Genomic DNA, 22,189 nt, shown 5'->3' with positions numbered 1-22,189 from the left:
AATGTAACGTGTGTGTGTGTGCAAGTAGATACGTGGTATTAATGTAATATGTGGATTGTAACATAGGGTGTGCTGATGAGGGCTATTAAGTTTATATAGTGCAGCTATTAATGTAATGTTGTAGCTGGTGGGTGCGTTTAATGTAATGTGGCAGGTATTAATTAAATGTTGTGGTTGCTATTAAATTTATATGGTGGAGCTATAAATGAAATAGTGGTATTAATGTAATGCTGTGGGGGAAGTTTGGTGGAGGAGGGATAATGGCATGGGGCAGTGTCGGACTGGGGCATGAAGGGCCCACCGGGAGACTGCAATGCTAGGGGCCCACCAGAGGGGGTGTGGCCTGCCATCATAGAGGCGAGACCAGACACTAGAGGGGGAGTGGCCAGCCCTCAAAGCACAGCTAGCACCATAGTGTAGTATATAATGAATGCATTGTATATTTATATATTAATATTTTATTTATATTATATATATTATATAAAGAGTACACAGTCTTGACCTGCCCTTTAGATTGGGCAGAACAGTCACCAAAAATCGGGATTGTCCCACTAGAATCAGAACATTTGACAGACTGTCCTACCTTTTCTTGTCACCACCTGTGGCTGCTGGTTTCTTTAGTTGCGGCTTGTCTGGATCCTGGAATGTTGGGGCCCTATTTGGGAAAGAAATGGCTACATTTAGAAAATTCCAACCAGCCACGGCATTAAATCAATAGGACCCATGATTAATACTTAGGCCTTCCTCCAGCCCAAACATTAAAATAATAGTATTCACATTTAATAAGTAAATCTATCTCCCTCCTCCAAACAAGCCCAGCAATAAATTAATAGCATTTACGTATAATAAATATACCTATTTCCCGCGACCGTCACTACCATTAAATAATTTATATTCACATTTAATAAATAGACCTCATGCTCCTCAAACTCAGCCCCACATTCAATTAATAGTCCCCAAACCACCCCATCTAAAATGAATAGTCCCCACTATAAAATTAAATGGCCCCAATATCATCCCACAAACAAATAACCCATTAGTTAGCCCCCAACCACCTCACATACATTTCATTGCCACAAGTCCGCTGTGCCATCACACACACATTATTGTGCCCCTTCATCACCATGCTGTGCTCCCTTATGAACAGACTGTGCCCTACATGCTGCTTTTGCTCCCCCCTTCTCCTGGCCCCCCTTTATCACACTCTGCCATGCTGATTTGGCCCCCTTCACCCTCTGCCATGCTGCTTTGGCCCCCTCTTCTCCCTCTTTCATGCCATGCCGCCTTGGCCCCCCTTCTCCCTTTTTCATGCCATGCCGCCTTGGCCCCCCTTCTCCCTGTTTCATGCCATGCTGCCTTGGCCCCCCTTCTCCCTCTGTCATGTCTCCTGCCTTGGCCCCCCTTCTCCCTCTGTCATGTCTCCTGCCTTGGCCCCCTTTCTCCCTCTGTCATGTCTCCTGCCTTGGTGACCATTCTCCCTGTCATGTCTGCTGCCTCGGCCCCCCTTCTCCCTGTCATGTCTGCTGCCTTGGCCCCCCTTCTCCCTGTCATGTCTAATGCCTTGGCGACCATTCTCCCTGTCATGTCTGCTGCCTTGGCCCCCCTTCTCCCTGTCATGTCTGCTGCCTTGGCCCCCCTTCTCCCTCCTACATGCCTGCTGCCTTGGCCCCCTTCTCCCTCCTACATGCCTGCTGCCTTGACCCCCCTTCTCCCTCCTACATGCCTGCTGCCTTGGGCATGCACTTACCTGTGCAAAGCTCTGGCGTGCTTCATTCTGGTCCTCTGGGTGGCTGTATAACAGGACCTCCTCAGCGCTGTATCTTCATTACCCTGCTGAAACTAATAAACACACTACCGCGCAGGTAGTGTGTTTAACACAAGTGTCGCCGTCAGAAGTCAGCCGCATGGAATCTCCGCCCTAACAACGGAAGGGGCGGAGCTATATGCGGCAGGGCCTACCGGTGGTTAGTCCGGCTCACCGGCAGGCCAGTCCGAGGCTGGCATGGGGCTGGTTATCGGGGTTTGTACTAGGCCACTTATCTCCAGTGAAGGCAATCTTAAAGCTTCAACATACCAAGTCATTTTGGACAATGCTATGCTTTCAACTTTGTGACAACAGTTTGGGGAAGACCCTTTTCTATTCCAATATGACTGTACCCCAGTGCACAAAGCAAGGACTACAAAGACATGGTTTGATGAGTTCACTTTGGAAGAATGTGACTGGTCCGCACAGAGCCCTGACCTCAACCCCATTGAACACCTTTGGGATGAACTGGAACGGAAATAGCGAGCCAGGCCTTCTCGTCCAACCTCAGTGTCTGACCTCATAAATCCTCTACAGAATGAATAGGGACACATTCACATAGAAACACTCCAACAACTTGTGGAAAGCCTTCCAAGAAGAGTGGAAGCTGTTATCACTGCAAAAGGGGGACCAATTCCATATTAAAGTATATGTATTTGAATACAATGCCATTACAGTCCCTGTTGGTGTAATGGTCAAGCGTCATATAGTGTTTGTCTGTTGATGAATACAGATCTAGACACTGCAGGATACGACTAGTACATATGTGGAGTATCAAGTCACAAAAGAAAACCTTACAATTTTTAGAATGCTATTAATGTCTACTGTATATAAAATACATTTTTAGAGTTTCTCCTGATTGCAAACACATGTTCTAGCTTCCATACACAGCCGACATCACTAGCAATCAGCACTTAAACCAGACCTGCAGCTGGTACAAGTGATACAACTGAAAATATTGAACCTCAGAAATGCCTAAAGCTTCAATTGGATACTGCTGCATGCCCTCGAACTTGGCACTCCCTTACTGTACATTGACTACATGCATACGCCCTTTCCCCTTCGCCTTCCCGTTCCGCCCATGAAATTGTAGACTTTAGTAAGGGTCCTTTGTGATCGAAGATGAATTTGACGTTGCTGCGTTCTCTGGTGATTTTACGCAAAATACAGCATGTATTGGCATTAATGCTCCTTAATGATTCAGGGCCATGAAATTTATATAAGGCATGTTAATCCTCGACACCTGACACAAGAAATTGATTTGTTTGAACTTGCACAGTAATAAAAGGCTGTCAGAGAATTTCCCATTCTTGAAAAAGACCCCAATTTAGGGTCAAAGTACATTTGCGCTGTGCTGAAGAGGTGAGATTCACAATACAATACTGTAATCAAGGAGGAATTGAGGTGTTGTACCCGGGACAAGGACTTCATTTTTCAGCTGCTTCCTGTCTGGTAAGAGAGCTTATCTTTCCCTAGCTAGGAAATAATATGATTTATTGTTTTAACTAATGTGAGTGTATTGGTTTAATGTATTTTTATATAACTAAAAGAGGATACACACTGGCACACACTTTTATCTCTTGTTATTTTATAGCGAGTTATCCCTTTTTGAAGACTGCATGAGAAATATTTCAGAAATCAAAATTATGTCCCTGTTTGAAACGTATTTCAAGTAAGCTCAACCACAGAGGGAGAGTGTCCTTGAGTGTTTGGAAATACAGCAAATTTGACGACTTATTGACATTTGCTATTCTAATATTAGCAAGTAAGCACATGTACGAGGGGGGTTTTTAGATTTATAAGGTAGTTTGAGACTTTGTGTGTCCTCAGGAAGGTGGTTGAGGTTATGCACCTATAAATATTTGATACCCACTTATAGGTGCTCCATGTCGTGTAATTCTGTGCTATACTGTATTATTTCTCTGATTTAATTATTCCACATACTCCTGGAGCTTCATTTTTTAAGAAATTTATTGGAATATCATTTAGTGCAGATGGAAATGAAAGACCATAGATTTTATAGGATGTTTTCTATTGAATACACAAACTGTGTCACAAGATAAATATCATCATTTACATTGAGGGCGCTATGTGTATGTCATTAAAGAAAGTTATCTTTTGCCATAGAAATGTATTGCTAAGTGCTATGTTGTGTACGCTTATAGATGCATATAATTTGTCTGTGTTTAATACTTAATGTATAATGTGGTGGCACTTTATTTTTGCATTTGTAGGTAACATAACATTGGAACAATCTTGAGTGTATTTTCTCCTATATTGTCTATTGCAGTGTTCCAAGTGTATTCTGTGGTGTAACATCTTCTGGCACCTCTATGGATAACAGTTCAGCAGTCCAAATTGTGTGAAAATGATTTGTTAACCAGGTTAAGGAATTTAAATGTAATCTTTGGTGGAAAAAATCACCTGATCAACTAAAATGAGGATGTATTAGGCATGTTGGGGAGAGGTATTTGACTTGTGAAGTGAACGGTTCCTTGTTACGTCTGTATATTTCAGTACAACAAAGATCAGAACATGACCTGACCTTGTAAAGCCCACCTGTCATTAGTCAACTACATCTGTGTATTTCTATTCTCCCTTGGGCCATTCTCATTGTCTGGCCCTGTACACGTTCTCAACTGTATGGTGCCAGCTCATTGTTTGCATTCTCTCTCTTCTAAAATGTAAACAATGAAATAAGTAAAGATTGCTCAGCATGCGTGATGTATCTGTATATGATTTGCGATATTAAAGTATTGTATTTTGCATTACAGTTTCATAATATCTAAGGGTAGCAATATGACTGGGAGCTTGTGCCTAGCAGGATATGAGTTTTAGAAGAACTGTACATAAAAATCTATGTGGTGTTGTTTTATGTAGTAATGAAAGACAAAAAATGCCCAAAACACTAAAAGCACATACACAGTACATTTAAAAACTAGTTCAAGCAGAACTTCATTATATAATATAAAATGTACACTAATGCTGTACAAACTGTGACACCAAATTCAATTCCACCTAAAATATGAAATAGAGTATATAATAAAAAAAACATGTACATTAAACATAGCCAATGTGATCAAAAGGTGATATTGGGCAGTAAAACCATCCCGTCCAGCAGGGCTCATTTTACCTAGGGATGTGCACCGGCGACTTTTGAGGTCTCGTGCTTTGTGTTTTGGATCCGGATTTTCGCGATGTTTTGGGTTCGGATTTGTTTCGCAAAACACCTGCCGAAAGGTTTTGGTTCGGATTTAAGGTTTTGGATTCAGATTTTTTTTCAAAAAAAACTAAAAAGTGTAAAAATCAAGTTTTTGGGCTTATTTTCACTCCTACGCTATTATTAACCTCAATAATATTCAATAACAATCATTTCCACTAATTTAAAGGCTATTCTGAACACCTAACACCTCACAATATTTTTTTTTTTTAGCACAAAACGTTGCAACGAGGTATCTTTCTGGACTGCGTACAGGAGTGTTCCCCACAATATAATTAAAAACCCATCAACTGGTCTGAATTACACCCAAAAATAGTATCTGGACTGCGTAGAGGACTGGCCACTGGCCACCACAATATAATATATAGAAAACCTTCAACAGGTCTGCATTACACCCAAAAATAGTATCTGGACTGCGTAGAGTAGTGGGCACTGGGCACCACAATAAAAAATATATAGAAAACCTTCAACAGGTCTGCATTACACCCAAAAATAGTATCTGGACTGCGTAGAGTAGTGGGCACTGGGCACCACAATAAAAAATATATAGAAAACCTTCAACAGGTCTGAATTACACCCAAAAATAGTATCTGGACTGCGTAGAGTAGTGGGCACTGGGCACCACAATAAAATATATAGAAAACCTTCAACAGGTCTGCATTACACCCAAAAATAGTATCTGGACTGCGTAGAGTAGTGGGCACTGGGCACCACAATAAAATATATAGAAAACCTTCAACAGGTCTGAATTACACCCAAAAATAGTATCTGGACTGCGTAGAGGACTGGCCACTGGCCACCAAAATATAATATATAGAAAACCTTCAACAGGTCTGCATTACACCCAAAAATAGTATCTGGACTGTGTAGAGGACTGGCCACTGGCCACCACAATATAATATATAGAAAACCTTCAACAAGTCTGCATTACACCCAAAAATAGTATCTGGACTGCGTAGAGGACTGGCCACTGGCCATCACAATATAATATATAGAAAACCTTCAACAGGTCTGAATTACACCCAAAAATAGTATCTGGACTGCGTAGAGGACTGGCCACTGGCCACCACAATATAATATATAGAAAACCTTCAACAGGTCTGCATTACACTGCACATACGGCTGCTCCTCCATCATCTCCATCATATACATGTTGGAGTTTTAGCGTGTCAAAACCTCTTGTTTTTGATAATGACAGTGCATTTTGAATATTTTTTGATTTGCCCCACAACACTGAATGTACTTTATCTATGATACGCATCTATCTTTCTTGACTGCGTAGTGAGGTGGCCCCAGTACACAATTTGGTACCGAGGCCACAGTATAATTAAAAAACCCTCCACGGGTCAGAATTCCACCAAAAAAGGGTATGGACTGCGTAGTGTAGTGTGCCCGGAACACAATTTTTTACAGCGCCAACAATATAATTTAAAAATTGGGCATCGACTGTTACCGTTGTTTAATATCTGATACACCTAAATATGAACTGCACAGTGGAGTGGCCCCGGTAGTAAATTTGGTGCCGGGGCCACAATACCTCCTCCAACTTCCAAGTGTAGTGTTTATAAAGACAGACAGCGTCGAAGTGTTATTTGTTGACTTTCTTAACCCTAAAATTGTCCCTGTTGCAAATATTCGTGCAATGGAGAGTTACTTTTTCATTGAAAGGCTCAAGCTTTCAAGTGTAGTGTTTATAAAATATAAACAACAATACAGTAGTTCTAGAGCACGTCAATCCCTCTTGTTTTAAATTATGACAGGGCATTTTACATTTGTTTTAATTTCCTGAATTTGTTTAAATTTGGTTTTACTTTTTGAACATGGCAAACGACTGTTGATTGGTCATATAATGCAAAAAAAAAAGTTCCAAGATGGAATTGTCCTTGGGCCCTCCCACCCACCCGGGCCCTCCCACCCACCCTTATGTTGTTAAATTAGGACATGCACACTTTAACAAACCAATCATTTCAGCGACAGGGCCTACCAAACAACTTTGGCTGAAATGATTGGTTTGTTTGGGCCCCTACACCAATAAAACAATTCATCTCTCCCTGTACAAACTAAACAGGCTCTACTGAGGAAAGATGTCGTCCTCATCCTCAACCTCTGATTCCTCTCCCCCTACAGTGTGTACTTCCTCCTCCTCACACATTATCAATTCGTCCCCGCTGGACTCCACAACCACAGGTCCCTCTGTACTGTCTGGAGGGCAGTGCTGTACTTCATTGAGGAATTGATCATTTTTTCAACGTTGTGAGGAAGCAACCTCCTTCGCCGCTCACTGACCAGGTTCCCCCTTGCACTAAAAACTCTTTCCGAGTACACACTAGAGGGGGGACAACTCAGTTAAAAAATAGAGCCAGTTTGTACAGGGGCTTCCAAACTGCCTTTTGGAGTTCTACCACGTCACTACCTCTAGTTAATTTAGATTGCAAGGCTTGTAAATATAAATACTTTGAAGATAAAAAAAGCAGGCTGCACAGACTGTGGAGCTAGAAAGTGTAATTAAATGGACCACGTTACTTTGGTGGCTATCTATGCCCCCCCCCCCTCCGCCCTACACTTGTAGTTGAATATAAATAAAGCAGCCTGCATAGACTGTAGAACTAGATATTCAAATATACAAAGAAATGGACAAAGGCAGTTTGGTATCTGTCTGCATCAGATCCCCTCTCCACTAGGAGTAAAACAGAAAACTATTCAGCCGTTATATAATCTAGAATATAAATAGAAATTGAGAAAGGCAATTTGGTATCTGTCTGCATCATAATCATCAACATCCTCCTCAGCGCCAGCTACATCAATATCTTCCTCCCGGTGTACAACATTCACACCTTCATTAGCCAAATCTGTAACTGGACTGTGGGTGATCCTTCCAGCATATGCAGAGGGCGTGCTGCAAATGCTAGATGGAGTCACCTCTTCCCGTACAGTGATGGGAAGGTCAGGGTTCACAACCAACAACACCCTTGGACTCGCCTTGGAGATTTGTGATGTCATCTGTTTAGAAGGCAGAGTTCTTTGCTGTTTTGTTGTTGTTGCTGACAGCATAACTCTCTTAAATTTTTTGTAGGGGGGGAGGAGGAGGGCTTAGATCCTTGGGTGAAGCTGGACCACTAGTCATGAACACGGGCCAGGGCCTAAGCCGTTCCTTGCCACTACGTGTCGTAAATGGCATATTGCCAACTTTACGTTTCTCCTCAGCTGATTTTAAGTTTCTCTTTTTGCTATTTTTTGAGAACTTGGGCTTTTTGGATTTTACATGCCCTGTACTAGGAGATTGGGCATCGGGCTTGCCAGACGACGTTGATGGCATTTCATCGTCTATGTCATGACTAGTGGCAGCAGCTTCAGCATTAGGAGGAAGTGGGTCTTGATCTTTCCCTACTTTATCCTCCAAATTTTGGTTTTCCATTATATGTAGCACAAGAGAGCGTACCCCTAAGCCACACACACTCGGCAAAGCCTTTAAAAATTATATGCAGCACAGGAGAGTAGCAATGGACTTATACTGCTGAATCAGTGAACTTTGTAATAGCAGTACCACTGGACTTATACACTGCTGAATCAGTGAACTTTGTAATAGCAGTACCACTGGACTTATACTGCTGAATCAGTGAACTTGGTAATATTGCAGTACCAATGGGCTTATACTGCAGGATTGGTTTTGCAAATTTTGTTGTAATTAATTTTTTTTTTAATTTTTTAATTATTTTTTTGTATTTTTTTTTTAAACTTTTTTTTAATTTTTTAAACACTTGGGAATAATGGGGAAATAACTATGCCCTTAGAAGCACAGAGCACGGGACACAGCACCACTGGACTGAACAGGACACAGCACAGGACCCAGCAGCACCACTGAACTCAAAATTGACAGAGCACAGGACACAGCACCACTGGACTGATACTGCAGAATGTGTGAACTTTGTAATATTGCAGTACCACTGGACTTTTACTGCTGAATGTGTGAACTTGGTAATATTGCAGTACCAATGGGCTTATACTGCAGGATTGGTTGTGCAAATTTTGTTGTAATAAAAAAAAATTAAATTCGTTTTTTGTATTTTTTTAAATAACTTTTTTTTATTTTTTTAAACACTTGGGAATATTGGGGAAATAACTATGCCCTTAGAGAAGCACAGAGCACAGGACACAGCACCACTGGACTGAACAGGACACAGCACAGGACCCAGCAGCACCACTGAACTCAGAAGGACAGAGCACAGGACACAGCACCACTGGACTGAGCACAGCACAGCACAGCACAGAACTGAACAGCACAGAACTGAACAGCACGAGATATAGCAGGACAGAGGACCACCTAACACACCATCCCTCTACCCTGATCAATGTCCGAGTGAAGATGGCGGCGACTAGCGGGGAATTTATAGGATCCGAGTATCGCGAGATCCGACAACGGGATTATGAGTCATAGCCTCGGTTTCAGATTTGAATTTGGCGCCAATACCCGGATCTGTCTCGGATTCTACTCGGATCGGCAACGTTCGGGTGGGCTCGGATTTCAGAAATCCGAGTGCGCTCATCTCTAATTTTACCTAATATATAAATTACCTGCTACTGACTGAACATCTATTGTATTCATTTGTCAAGTCGTTACACACAAACGTGTAGGCAATGAAGAAGAAAAGGCTACAACAACCTGTAGCCAAGCAGTACATAATAATGTAATGAAAACAGCAGAGTGTTTCAGATCAGCCAGCACTATGGGTAGGCAAGTTTAAAGGGGAAAGGATTAAACCAGTGATGGGCAGCCCAATACTCTTCAGGGGGCCCATATAACCTTCAAAAGGGCAGCACATTACCCATAATCATTATAAAAAGTTACAACATTACATTGAATCAAAGAAAGAGGCACATATCTAAAATAACATATTGGAAGGCATTTTAATGGAAGATAAACAGGTGTTACAAGCTATAACAAACAAATCTGACAATTTAACATGCCTTCTGGGTGACCAGATTTAACACCAGCCGTTAAAAATTAGGAGAAAAGCTGTAACAGCTACAAAACAATTCTGCAGATATGTTTCCATCCAACAACCTGTCGTGCTTGTTGTTATTAATCTGCCCCAAGACACAAAATTTCTGTTCACATGTGTAATTGAAGCCAAAAGCAGACACAACTTTGCAGCACACTTGTGCATAAAAGGTATAGTAAGTTTGCTGCTCCGGGCAAATAATAAGATCAAGTTCCGTCGGGTCAGGTTTTTTTCAGGTCGCTGTACTAGGCATTCGGTGTCCTCCTGTCATCTTCTTCTTTGGCGGGGTATTCAGTACCTTTATATTGATACCACCGGTTCAGTCTTATTCTATTTTTTTTTGTACATTTCATTTATTGAGTGTTTCTTTCTGTAACATAACAGAAGGACTTTTTTTGATTGGTTAATTTTTTATTGTGTTTTATGTGTTGCACTTACTATTATTTTTAATGTACCTAATTTTTGCTATTGGTGACAATGGCTGTCAAATGCCCCTATATACCCCATGGAGATTCTTGCTTTAAAGGATATGTTACCTTTTAAACATGTGGCTTCCATTAAACATTCATATTTCCAAAGACAGCATGATACTTGTGATCTTTAGTTTAGTAGATACAATGATTGCCTGGTCTCCTGTAGAGTGATATTGTTTCATTTGGTTGTTCTGAGTACCAGACATTGCTGTATAGCCTTAAACTGCCTGGCCAACCTATACCACTTCAAACTGATCCCTGTGTTACTTTATCTGCAACTGTGAGCTCTCTGCAGGCAGGATGTAAGATGGCCCAAGAGGGCTGTAGGCTAAGAGGAGAGACCGATAGTATTTACTACTGCTGTGTGATGCCTGCAAAGGATCATTGGACACTGGGCTGTGATGTAACTGCAGACTGCCCTTCCCCCATTGGGTCTGCATTTTGTTCCTGAGATACACAGAATGTGTTCTGGAGTCACAATTATTACACAGACACCTTTTGTTTGGCGTATATTCGCTTTATCACAGATACTACTTAAAGACGGATTTAAAGATTTGACCCTGGAAGTTTTTGTCCCTGATAATAAGTAATTCTGCATATCATAATTGATGAAAAGTACATTGCTATTTTTCTAGTTTGCTAGATTCCAAAGCCATGTAAAGGGTCACAGTTTCAATATTTTCAAATAAATGCTACAGTTTGGGATGAGCATTGCCAAATGTCCATGAAAATGTTATTCAAATGTTAGCACATTTAAGGATCCACATCCACCTATGCAGTTTACTTTTTTTGCTTGGTTAATACATGAAATCTTATAAAAACGAGTTCCAATAATCAGTGTGTCATTACGCAGTGTTGATTACATTTACTCATACTTGCCCACTCTCCAGAAATGTCTGGGTGACTCCCAAATTGTGGGTTGGTCTCCCAGGAGAGTAGGCAATTCTCCTGCATCCTGCCCACTTCCTTTTGAGGTAGGCAGGATGGGAGCCTTCAAGAAGTGATTCACAGTGAATCGCATAACTTCAAAGTACTTTGTAACCAGGCTTTAGTGCATTTAATAATTCTCCCCAGCACTTATTTCCTGGGTGCTCCACCTGGTTGTTTTTACTTGTCACTGGCCCTTGCAGCCCAACAGAGTCCTATTATAATAGAGTAAACTATTGTTTCTCCTATTAGAACAGACAGTATGTGAGCACTACAGACAGCTGTGTGTGTTAGACCACTGACCACCAGTCTGACCAGTCCTGAAAGGTGTCCGCAATAACCTCCAACATTATTCATTATTATTACAAAGTATTACACTGCCCCCACCCGGCTGCTTCTTAATGCCACCCAGCTGGCAAAATTTTTCTGGGGAGAACACTGAAACCATTGGTGTTTCCAAGCAATACAGAAAATGTATCAAAATGAATAGTTGTATACAGACCCAGCATATGTGTTTCACTCTGCTATCTTGTATGGTTACCATTCTGTGACTTGTATCTGCATTCAGCTGTGGACACCAACCAAATATTATATGAAGCTGATTGTATACACAAGTGCAAAATTTTATAGTGGATTTGTACCCTAAAGTTGAGAGTATAATACTATAGCCTGTCTTGTGTTAATTAGTATTATATCTGGATTGTTTGGTACTTATTAAGTATATGAGCCGCTCTTAAACTATGGACTCCCCCATCTGTCTTTTGAGAGATTTGGCTATCTTGAACCATTGGGTAGGTGGAGCTGCCCCAATCTGTTCAACAACATTATGAATGGAGAGGGTAGTGCGTAGGTGTAGGAGGAATGCGGGGGGGGGGGGAAGGGGAGTAAACTACTGGAGAGCTACAGCTGAAGAGCTAATCCTCCATGTCAAGTGGCACCTGTGTCAAGTGCATTGGTGCCCTTGATCAAAATAACTCAATGATAGGTGGGAGGAGTCCATGTTCTAAGCACCGTCTGTATAGTTAAGAAATGCTGATTATTCTTCAGGGTTTACCCGACATTAAATGTAAAGAAAATGATAGCTACCTAGGAATATAATAAAATAACATTAAAGTGAAATATCCTAAAAATAATGGCCCATCCTAGAAAATTGTGCGCAGCTATTGCAAGAGCTGATGTTTTTCATGTTATTTTATGCTCAGAAAAATATGATAAATAGTTTTGTATTTCTGAAAGGGAAGTATTAATTTAGTTATGGTATATTCCTTACTTGGAACCTTTCATATAATTTACGTTTTGGACCAATAGCTGAAAATTTACTTTGTCTGATCGTCATTTATAAAATCAATTATCAAGAGACTTTAGCCTGGAATTTGTTTTAAAATCCATCTAAAAGACAGAAGAAGATAGAGTCTCAGCTGCAACAGATAACAGAGTGATTAATTGAGAGAGCCCTAGATTTTCTATAACTGAATTATATTAAAGTTTCCAACACTATACTGCTTAGTTCAGAGAGGAATTTTTCAAAAGTAATTGAATAAACTACAGCTCTGAATGCATAGCACTTACCCACCGAAACATCAGATGTGCAATGTCTTTTATATTTCAGTTTTTGCCACGAGCAGCATAAAGCAGCAAGATAGATTGTAGATAAAAATGTCTGTTATTAAAAATAAAGTTGTGTTAGTTAGCCATGTGGGCAGGCCTGGATTCATGGAAAGGCCTGAACCTAGGGTAGCAGAGCTGCAATTGTCCCTAGTTTTTGTATGGCTCCTAGCAAAACGGTCAGAGTCAAGTCTTAATAGTGTTACTTTACTATGACAAATCATGATGTCCTAAAATGGATATTGAACATATTCACAATGCTCCATCTAAAGTCGGATGTCAAACAGTGATACACTAGATAACTGTCCAAGCTTTAAAATGAAATCAAACATACACATTTTTTTTTAAGAAATGTGGGGGTAAATGTATCAAGCTGAGAGTTTTCCGGTGGGTTTGAAAAACCAATCATATTCTAGCTATTATTTATTTAGTACATTCTACAAAATGAAAGCTAAAATCTGATTGGTTGCTATATTATTATTATTATTATTATTATTAATTTTTATTTATAGGGCGCCACTAGGTGTCTGTAGCACTGTACAGGGACAAACAAAATTACAATACGAGGTGAGACAGCACAGTACAGTAAACAATAATCACAGTAACTCAGTGAGCTCAAAGCACAGCTAGAGGGGCGAAGGAGGGGAGAGGGCAAGGTCCGCCAACGACGAGGTCCAAGAGGGAAGGCACGGATGCTAGGGAGATGCCCAAGGGGAGAGGAGTGAGCGAAACGGGATGGGGGAAAGAGGGTCCTCAAGGAGGAGGGCTAAGGAGCTGGAGAGCAGTGGTGAAGACAGGAGGAGAGAATACCCTGCTCAAATGAGCGTACAATCTAAGGGGTGGGGTAGACAGACAGAGAGACACGGGGGAGAGATGGAGAAACGGAGGATAAGGATAAGGGGGGAGTAAGAGGCAGAAGAAAAGGTAGGAAGTTAAGTGGGAGACTGGAAGGCTTTAAGAAAAAGGTGGGTTTTTAAAGCCCGTTTGAAACTGGACAGATTAGGGGAAGTTCTGATGGAGGGAGGGAGCTTGTTCCAGTGGAGGGGGCATCGCGGGCGAAGTATTGGATACGCGCGTGGGAGGAGGTGATCAGGGGGGAAGAGAGGCAACGGTCATTGGCAGAACGGAGAGGGCGGGATGGAGCATGAATAGAGAGTAGGGTGCAGTGGAGTTGGCGAGGGCCTTGTATGTAAGAGTGAGGAGCTTGAACAGGATTCTGTAGGGGAAGGGGAGCCAGTGAAGGGATTGGTAGAGGGGGGGAGACAGAAGAGGAGCGGCGAGCAAGGAAGATGAGCCTAGCGGCTGCGTTAAGTACAGATCAAAGGGGAGCGAGATGAGAGTGGGGGAGGCTATAGACAACATCTCCACTTTTCAAACCCGTCGAAAAACTCTCAGCTTGATACATTTACCCCGTGATGTTATACAGGACACAATTGAATGTTTGCCTCAAACTAGGTATAAGAACTGCTGTGTTTACTTAGATGATCAGTAAAAACACACATGAAATTCATGGGCAACCTGGTTTTACTACAATTCATTTAGATGCATCCTACATGTTTGAGTAGTATCAGCTCAAGACACAATGAATTTATCTGGAGTAATTGCAGTACAACCATGCTGCCTGTGTGTTTTATATTTGTTCTGTCTAAAGCTGCTGACCTGGCACCTCTAAAAAGTAGCTCACTATATACTGTCATGCTTCTGTGGAATCTGTCCCCAATACCTACTACTCACTTGGATCTATAAATAAACCTTCCTGTTAACAGTAATTAATGCTAGGGCAGACTTATTTTGCATATAAAGCCTTTTTTTTTAAAGACAATCAGATCAAAGTATTTTCCTCTGCAGATAATTCCCTTTGCTATATTTAGCACAGTTTGAAAAATATCACAGTGTTAACTTCCATAGAGCACACTGGGAAATTGTTAATATAAAAATATAAATCAGCACTTTTGCATACAGCAGCATAAGAGTTATTTAGAGATTGATCACTACAGCAACACTGTCAGTAGTATCACATCATACACAGTTTTGCTATCAGCCTAAGAATACGCTATTGTTTCTTTGCATCAATTACACAATCACTAGATCCTAAGAACAGCCAAATCAAGCAGCTTACAAAATATCATATGATACTGATAAACATGCTCGCCATTGGGCAGAGTATAACTTATTAGTTACTAGTGATTTAGAATGTTCTCAAAATAAATTAAAGTCTAAAAGCCAACACAAGTAACATCACCATAGCAACCTCATATGCAAGATCTTAAACTCTCTTCAAAACATGAACTGAGTCATAAAAACAGGGTTTCTTTTAATAAATGTATTGCTTACAAAAGGTCTTTATCTCCATGTTAATGTACTGCATCCTCATATATATTTATCTATCTATCTATCTATCTACATATATATATATATATATATATATATATATATATATATGTATATATATATATATATATATATATATATATATATGCATATATATATATATATATATATATATATATATATATATATATATATGTGTACATACATATATACACACACACACACACACACACACACACTTATAGCCTTCATGTTAAAGATCTGTGACATCTTCTTTTACAGTAATGTTGCGGTAGGCAATCCTTGACACGCAACAGGCTTTCAGTCTGAATAGCAATAATCCTGTCTCTGCCCTTATCCATAACATTGTCACACAACCACAATGCATATAACCTTGAAATGTATTTTATTCTACATTTGTCAAGTATGGCAATATAGTTTAGGATTATTTAAATACTATTAGTAGTTATTATTTCTATGCTTATTTCTTTTTATATGCATTTTAAAGTTCTGCTCTATTTGAAGTATTATACATCATCATCATCATCATCAACTTTTATTTATATAGAGCCAGCAAATTCCGTAGCGCTTTGCAATTTGGAGCAAACACAGACATAAAACCATACTGGGTAATACAGACAGAGAAGAGGTAACTTACACTCTATAGGAATCATAAAGGCTTGATTACACGCCTTGGATAAGTTGCATTCTCTAAAGTGTGTGTACATTGAGAATATCATACAATTTGCACATGTAATATAAATCGGGAGTGCATAAAATATGCATAGTGTGCTCCTATGTGAAAACATATTCTTTTTTTAGTGGACAACCTGCAACAAACATGTAAGTGTGAACATAGCAAGCAATGCAAGGGGTGCAACTGAGTTTATTATTTTGCACATAAGGAAAATATTTGATGTCTTTTCCTGTAGCACACAAATACTTAGTAGCTTTATTTTTACACTGACATTAAAAGTTGATCTAGGACATGCTCTATCCCAATTATAAATCTGCCATCACGTTTTAAATTTACCTCCCCCTCCAATACAACATGGTTTTGCCAAGGTTTACAGTTACTAAGTTACTCATTTTTATTTTGCTTTACTTTCCTTAATGAATCAGGCCCAATGTGGCTTAGTGGTTAGCACTTCTGCCTTACAGCACTGGGGTCATGAGTTCAATTCCCGACCATGGCCTTATCTGTGCGGAGTTTGTATGTTCTCCCCGCGTTTGCGTGGATTTCCTCCGGGTGCTCCGGTTTCCTCCCACACTCCAAAAACATACTAGTAGGTTAATTGGCTGCTATCTAAATTGACCTTAGTCTCTCTCTCTGTCTGTCTGTGTCTGTGTTAGGAAATTTAGACTGTAAGCTCCAATGGGGCAGGGACTGATGTGAATGAGTTCTCTGTACAGCGCTGCGGAATTAGTGGTGCTATATAAATGAATGGTGATGATGATGATGAATGTGTGTATATGTATAAAATTGAGGGCACTACTTGTGACATAATATAAATTGGGACACTACTGGCATGATATGAGCTGGGATCACTACTGAGTGGCATAAAATGAACTGGGGGCACTACTGTGGCATAATATGAAATGGCAACACTTCTGTTTGGCATAATATGAACTGTTGACATTACTATGTGGCATAATATGATCTGGGGAAACTTCCAGAACTCTCTCCCCTAGGTGGTGTAAAAACACGCCCCTCCGACAGTAAGCTGTGGCACAGAGTATCCTTCTCTGGTTTCCCTGTGTACACACCCTAATGGAATGTGCTGTGCTTGCCTATGCTCTAAAAAGAGGATGTTCTATTGAATGCTTTATCCTTTGCTTTAATTTAAAATAAGAAGTTTTTGTCTCATAAAAATTTAAGAGACAATTAAAATCTGCTCACTCTGTTTTTATAGACACTAATAGCCTTATTTAGTAAACAATCACATTGAGTAAATGGCTTGTAAAGTTGTTTTTGTAGTTTTATTGATTAGTGGAAAGAGCTAAATATTTGTTGATCCTTGAAAATCATAATGCAGCTATTGGTGTTACATTTTAGCAGATCAAAAAGTTGCATAGTGCATACCTGCCAAATCTCATGGTCACACTGTGAGTCTCATAATGTGGGAATGTGTCTCACGGTCCTCCGAAATAGTGCTCCTGCCACTTGATACAATTGAAGCTGAGATAGGTGTTAAATATCTGTAGTTATAGCAGAAAAAATTATAAAACAGTCTCTTTATAGCAATAAAATTATAAACCAGTCTCCTTCTCTTAAGCCCCCGGCCAGACAAGGACTATTCTGAAAAATTAAATAAAAGACAGAAGGAGGAGCAGGAATACTGCAGTGTGGGGTTATCTGTTGTCAATCTTTAAGTCTCCTTAGATCGACTCTTGAACTATATACCTCTGTCTGTCTGTGTATCTATCTATCTATCTATCTATCTATCTATCTATCTATCTATCTATCTATCTATCTATCACCAATTGACCCATCCTGCAGCATGGAATAGGAGTCATCCAGAATGTGGACATTAAAAAACAAAATGAACAGGCTGTGTGAGGGTCCAGTGACATTATCTTCCAGCTTTTGCTTCGTCATTTTGTGGTAAGCCATCCTGCACTGTATTTGTAAATTTGAAATCATAGTCTATTCATTTTGCTGTGTGATGAGTTTGGTGTAGGAGACTTAAAGCCAAATTCCACCAATGGCAAATGCAAAATTTCATAGTAAAATCAGGGTAACAGTTTGTGCAACCATTTTGAAAATATCATTTATCTCTATAGAGAGTATGCTGATACATAAAATCAGGGCCTGACCAGTGTATCACTGAGCCCTGTAGCAAAATTTAAGCTGGGTCACAGCAATGTCATTCTTGCCTTTTCCAGGTATAGCAGAAAGCATAGTGGGGACCTTGGGGGAGGAGGGTTGGCTTCAGAGGGGGGTTTGCTGGGCTCCCCTCATCTTTGGACCCTGTAGCCACGGCAACCCCTGATATTAGTTAGCGGCGGAACTACCATTGGCGCAGCAGGTGTGGTGCACCGAGTCCTGCACTAGTTCCGCCTCTGATATTAGTATCATTGTAAAAGGCATATGTGAAAATCATGTGCTTGCTCGTGATTAGGAGATTTTCTAACATGATGTAAAGAGCAAAGCTCCAGTAATCCATACCAACAAATCAACAATAGGATTTGATCAGTCCACTACATGTTAGACAATAAAAGCAAATTGTTTATTGTACTTTTGCACCATTTTAGGAAATCACCCCCATGAGTCTCATTATAAACCTAAGCAAGAACAGCGATGATCACAAAATGAATTTCTATCTTGTCTTCTCAAAAGGTCTTATGTGAGTTTCCTACATTTTGAGGTACCAGCCAAGACACATTTTTGTTATTACGTTAATGTTATATGCAAGATAAATTCAGTAACATTTAATTGATTGAAGTACCTGTAAATCTTTCGCAGCCCATAATGATATGCAACATTGGTTTAGAAATCCTGTTGTAAACTACAATTAGAGCAAGCAAACTAATACAATCACTTTGGAGGTCTGGCTTTGGCAAACATATATACGTGGAGGTACTAACATCTTCCAATGATCATCCAAAATATGATTACTGAATACTAAATATATTGCTTAAATCTACATTTTTAAAGAACATCCTCTATTTGCAATAAAAAATATTTATTCAACAACTACCTCAGATTTAACTTATAGTATAAAAATATTTGGTTTAAGTTAAGTTCCTCATTTTTGCTCTGGGACAACACATCAAAAAATTATACCTCAACCCCAATTTGAATGTTTTTAAATCAGCCGTTTACTTAGATTTATTTATATAGCAAATATGTGTCCTTTACTAGCGTAGATTCCCAATATCAGCAATGCGGGTATGGGTGCTAATGCTACAGTACTCTTCTGATGTAAAGCTTCAGAAATTGAGTACTATAGTACTTCATAGCATTATAGACTGTAAGCCCCAATGGGGGCAGGGACTGATGTGAGTGAGTTCTCTGTACAGCACTGCAGAATTAGTGGCGCTATATAAATAAGTGGTGATGATGATGATTAGAAGGACCCCTGTAGAGCTGCTGTTTAGGTACCATAAAGGAGATGACTATTGTACACAGTCAGCTGTGCAGGCATCTGCACAATAATAATTTGGATGCATCATTGGATGGAGGGGAGGGGCAATTGAGGCTCTCTTGATTATCTTCCACCGCCCTAGATATTTTCCATCTGCCATTGCTGGCCAATTTTTCTCCAAATAATTCTTACAGCCTGCAAGATCGTGGAGAAAAATATTCCATACCAGCAGAGTAGCTAAAAATTATGAAATAGTAGAGCTCCCATGTGTCCTTATTGTCCCCATACAGTAATCTGTTTTTCACTAATTCAGACTTGAGGCACTAAATTTAATTGATAAATAGGGAAAACAAAAGGAAAAGTAGTTTTGGCACTAAACACATGATAACTTCAAATGAAAAATAAACATAAACAAATGTATTAATTTGGTTCCACAAATTTCCAGATAAGCGCATACAATTCTTTTTCTTCTTCAAAGTATTAGGGTGTAGAGGAACCTAGAAAAAAAACAGGGTGAGTTTGTCACGCTCTAGTGTATTATTTATCACACCAAATTAAAGTGCTCAAAAAATAATTAAGTGCAACAAAGTTCCGTACCAAATATAAATAAATGCAGGCGTATCTTTATTACACTCTTTTGGATCCTTGTCCTTCCCTCAGTTAGAATGGATATATTTCATATATAGGGAGAGAGCACAAGCAAGACACCAAGAATATAGTTTAATGAGGTAATGAGGGCAATATGCGTACATGAATAAGTAATAAGACAGCTTACTTCATAGTCCTCAGATATTCCAAGGGATTCAATCTTCAGGAACCAGCTCAGGAAACATGCAGTCCTGTTCCAGGTTAGTGTCCCAGTAAGCCAATGCGTTTCATCTCTGATGTGCAGATTATGAGGGTTGAACACTTTGATTTGGATAGATAAATATTACACTAGAGAGCACCTACCTCACTCTGTATTTTTCTGGATAAAGAGGGAATTAAAACTGTTTGATTCAGTAACTGCTTTATCTAATTTGGCACCCAACAGAATGTAGCGTGGATTTGATGGGCTTTCATTTTAATATTAATATTAAATATTTATACTTAAATATGCAGGCTGGATGAAGCAGAGACAGGCCATAGAAGAAGATGGATAGAGTGTACAGATGAATATACACTGGGCAACCGGCATAGAATGTCACAGTAAATGAACTCAATGGTCAGGACAAATGACAGATTACTATTTATGAGGTTTGCCTATTTTTAGGAATTTGTTATTTAACAAAACCCCCAAAACTTTTTTTCTATCATTTCTTTTCAAATGGGATGAGCAAATCTGGGGGAGCTCAAAATACGCAAAAATACTATATTGTAGCTTTTTAACTTTTTTTTTAAATATACAGCTAAGAGAGCTTCTCTGGTCCCACAGTTTCCATGTTTGCCAGGGAAACCTGATAATTGATGAATAGTACCTATGTGTAGAAATCTCATGGCGACTACATTAGTCACAGCATCTCTTATGTGGTATTTTAGGATTAGTGAAAGAGTGCATTGTAAAATTACAATGGAGAAGATTGTTTTTTATTATCCAAAATGTTCTCTGTTCAGTGTATAAAATTATACACTCAAGAGCCTTAATTATTTATATTGTCTTCTCATTGTCCATTGTTGCAGAAGTGTTACTGCGATGTAAATAAAAGTTGAGGATGATTTTCTGTTTGGCTTTACACTCACACCTTGGACAAGCATGATAATAGTATTCTCTCTTTATTCTTATTATGTTAGGTTGTAGAACCTGTGAAGGTAGCATAGCAGAAAGCACAATTAGTGGTAACACTTTCAGGAATCTTTGTGTCACAAATATGTTCTTGTGTAATTAATCAGAACTGTATGCAAACAAGCACATCATGTTTGTAAATACAACTAACTTGCATCCTAAATTATCCCTATAACAAAATATAAATCTCCCAAAGGTGTTTTCCGGTTCTGATTTGTGAAATTAACAAAAATAAAATATGCAGCGTGTATAATGACTATTGTTCAGTTATTGTATTAACCACCACAGTAATACCTCTATTCTGTGATATAATGAGACTGACAAGCTTACAAACACTGCTACAAAGCACAGGAAATGCACATCTGGATCAGACCAGCTTTAGGCGTGATTTATCAAACGACAGCAAAGCTGAGCAACAATTGTGGCAATTTTGCCAGTTAAACTCACAGCAATGCTTACTATTACAGATGCTCTATTGTTCCAATGCCTAGGGCACTCCACAACTATTTGAAAAGGGGTCAATAAAACATAGGGCGTCATTCGTTAACAATTACTTTGCACATGCCCAGAACTAGATCATACGTCACAGAATGCAACAACTTTCAACTTATCTTCAAGCGCAAAGGACACTTGCCAGAGGCTACATTTTCATGGGCAGAATTTGGAGGGGAATGGGCATATGCAGGGCCTGATTAAGGATTCTGGCTGCCCTAGGATAATACACCCGCAGCCCCCCCCCCCCCCCCCCAAATCATTAAAGGAAAATTCAGGAATAGGCGACTGAAGAATATTAAGATAAATAAAGCTCCAGGTCCAGATGGCATACACCCAAGGGTCCTTATGGAGTTAAACTCGGAAATAGCTAGACCGCTATTCTTAATTTTCAGAGATTCAATCTCATCAGGCTCAGTACCAAGGGATTGGCGAATAGCAGATGTGGTGCCGTTGTTTAAAAAGGGGACGAGATCACAACCAGAGT

The sequence above is a fragment of the Mixophyes fleayi genome, chromosome 1, assembly GCF_038048845.1.
Source record: "Mixophyes fleayi isolate aMixFle1 chromosome 1, aMixFle1.hap1, whole genome shotgun sequence".
NCBI lineage: Eukaryota > Metazoa > Chordata > Amphibia > Anura > Limnodynastidae > Mixophyes > Mixophyes fleayi.
The sequence above is the reverse complement of the archived record's forward strand: the minus strand, read 5'-3'. Positions refer to the sequence as shown.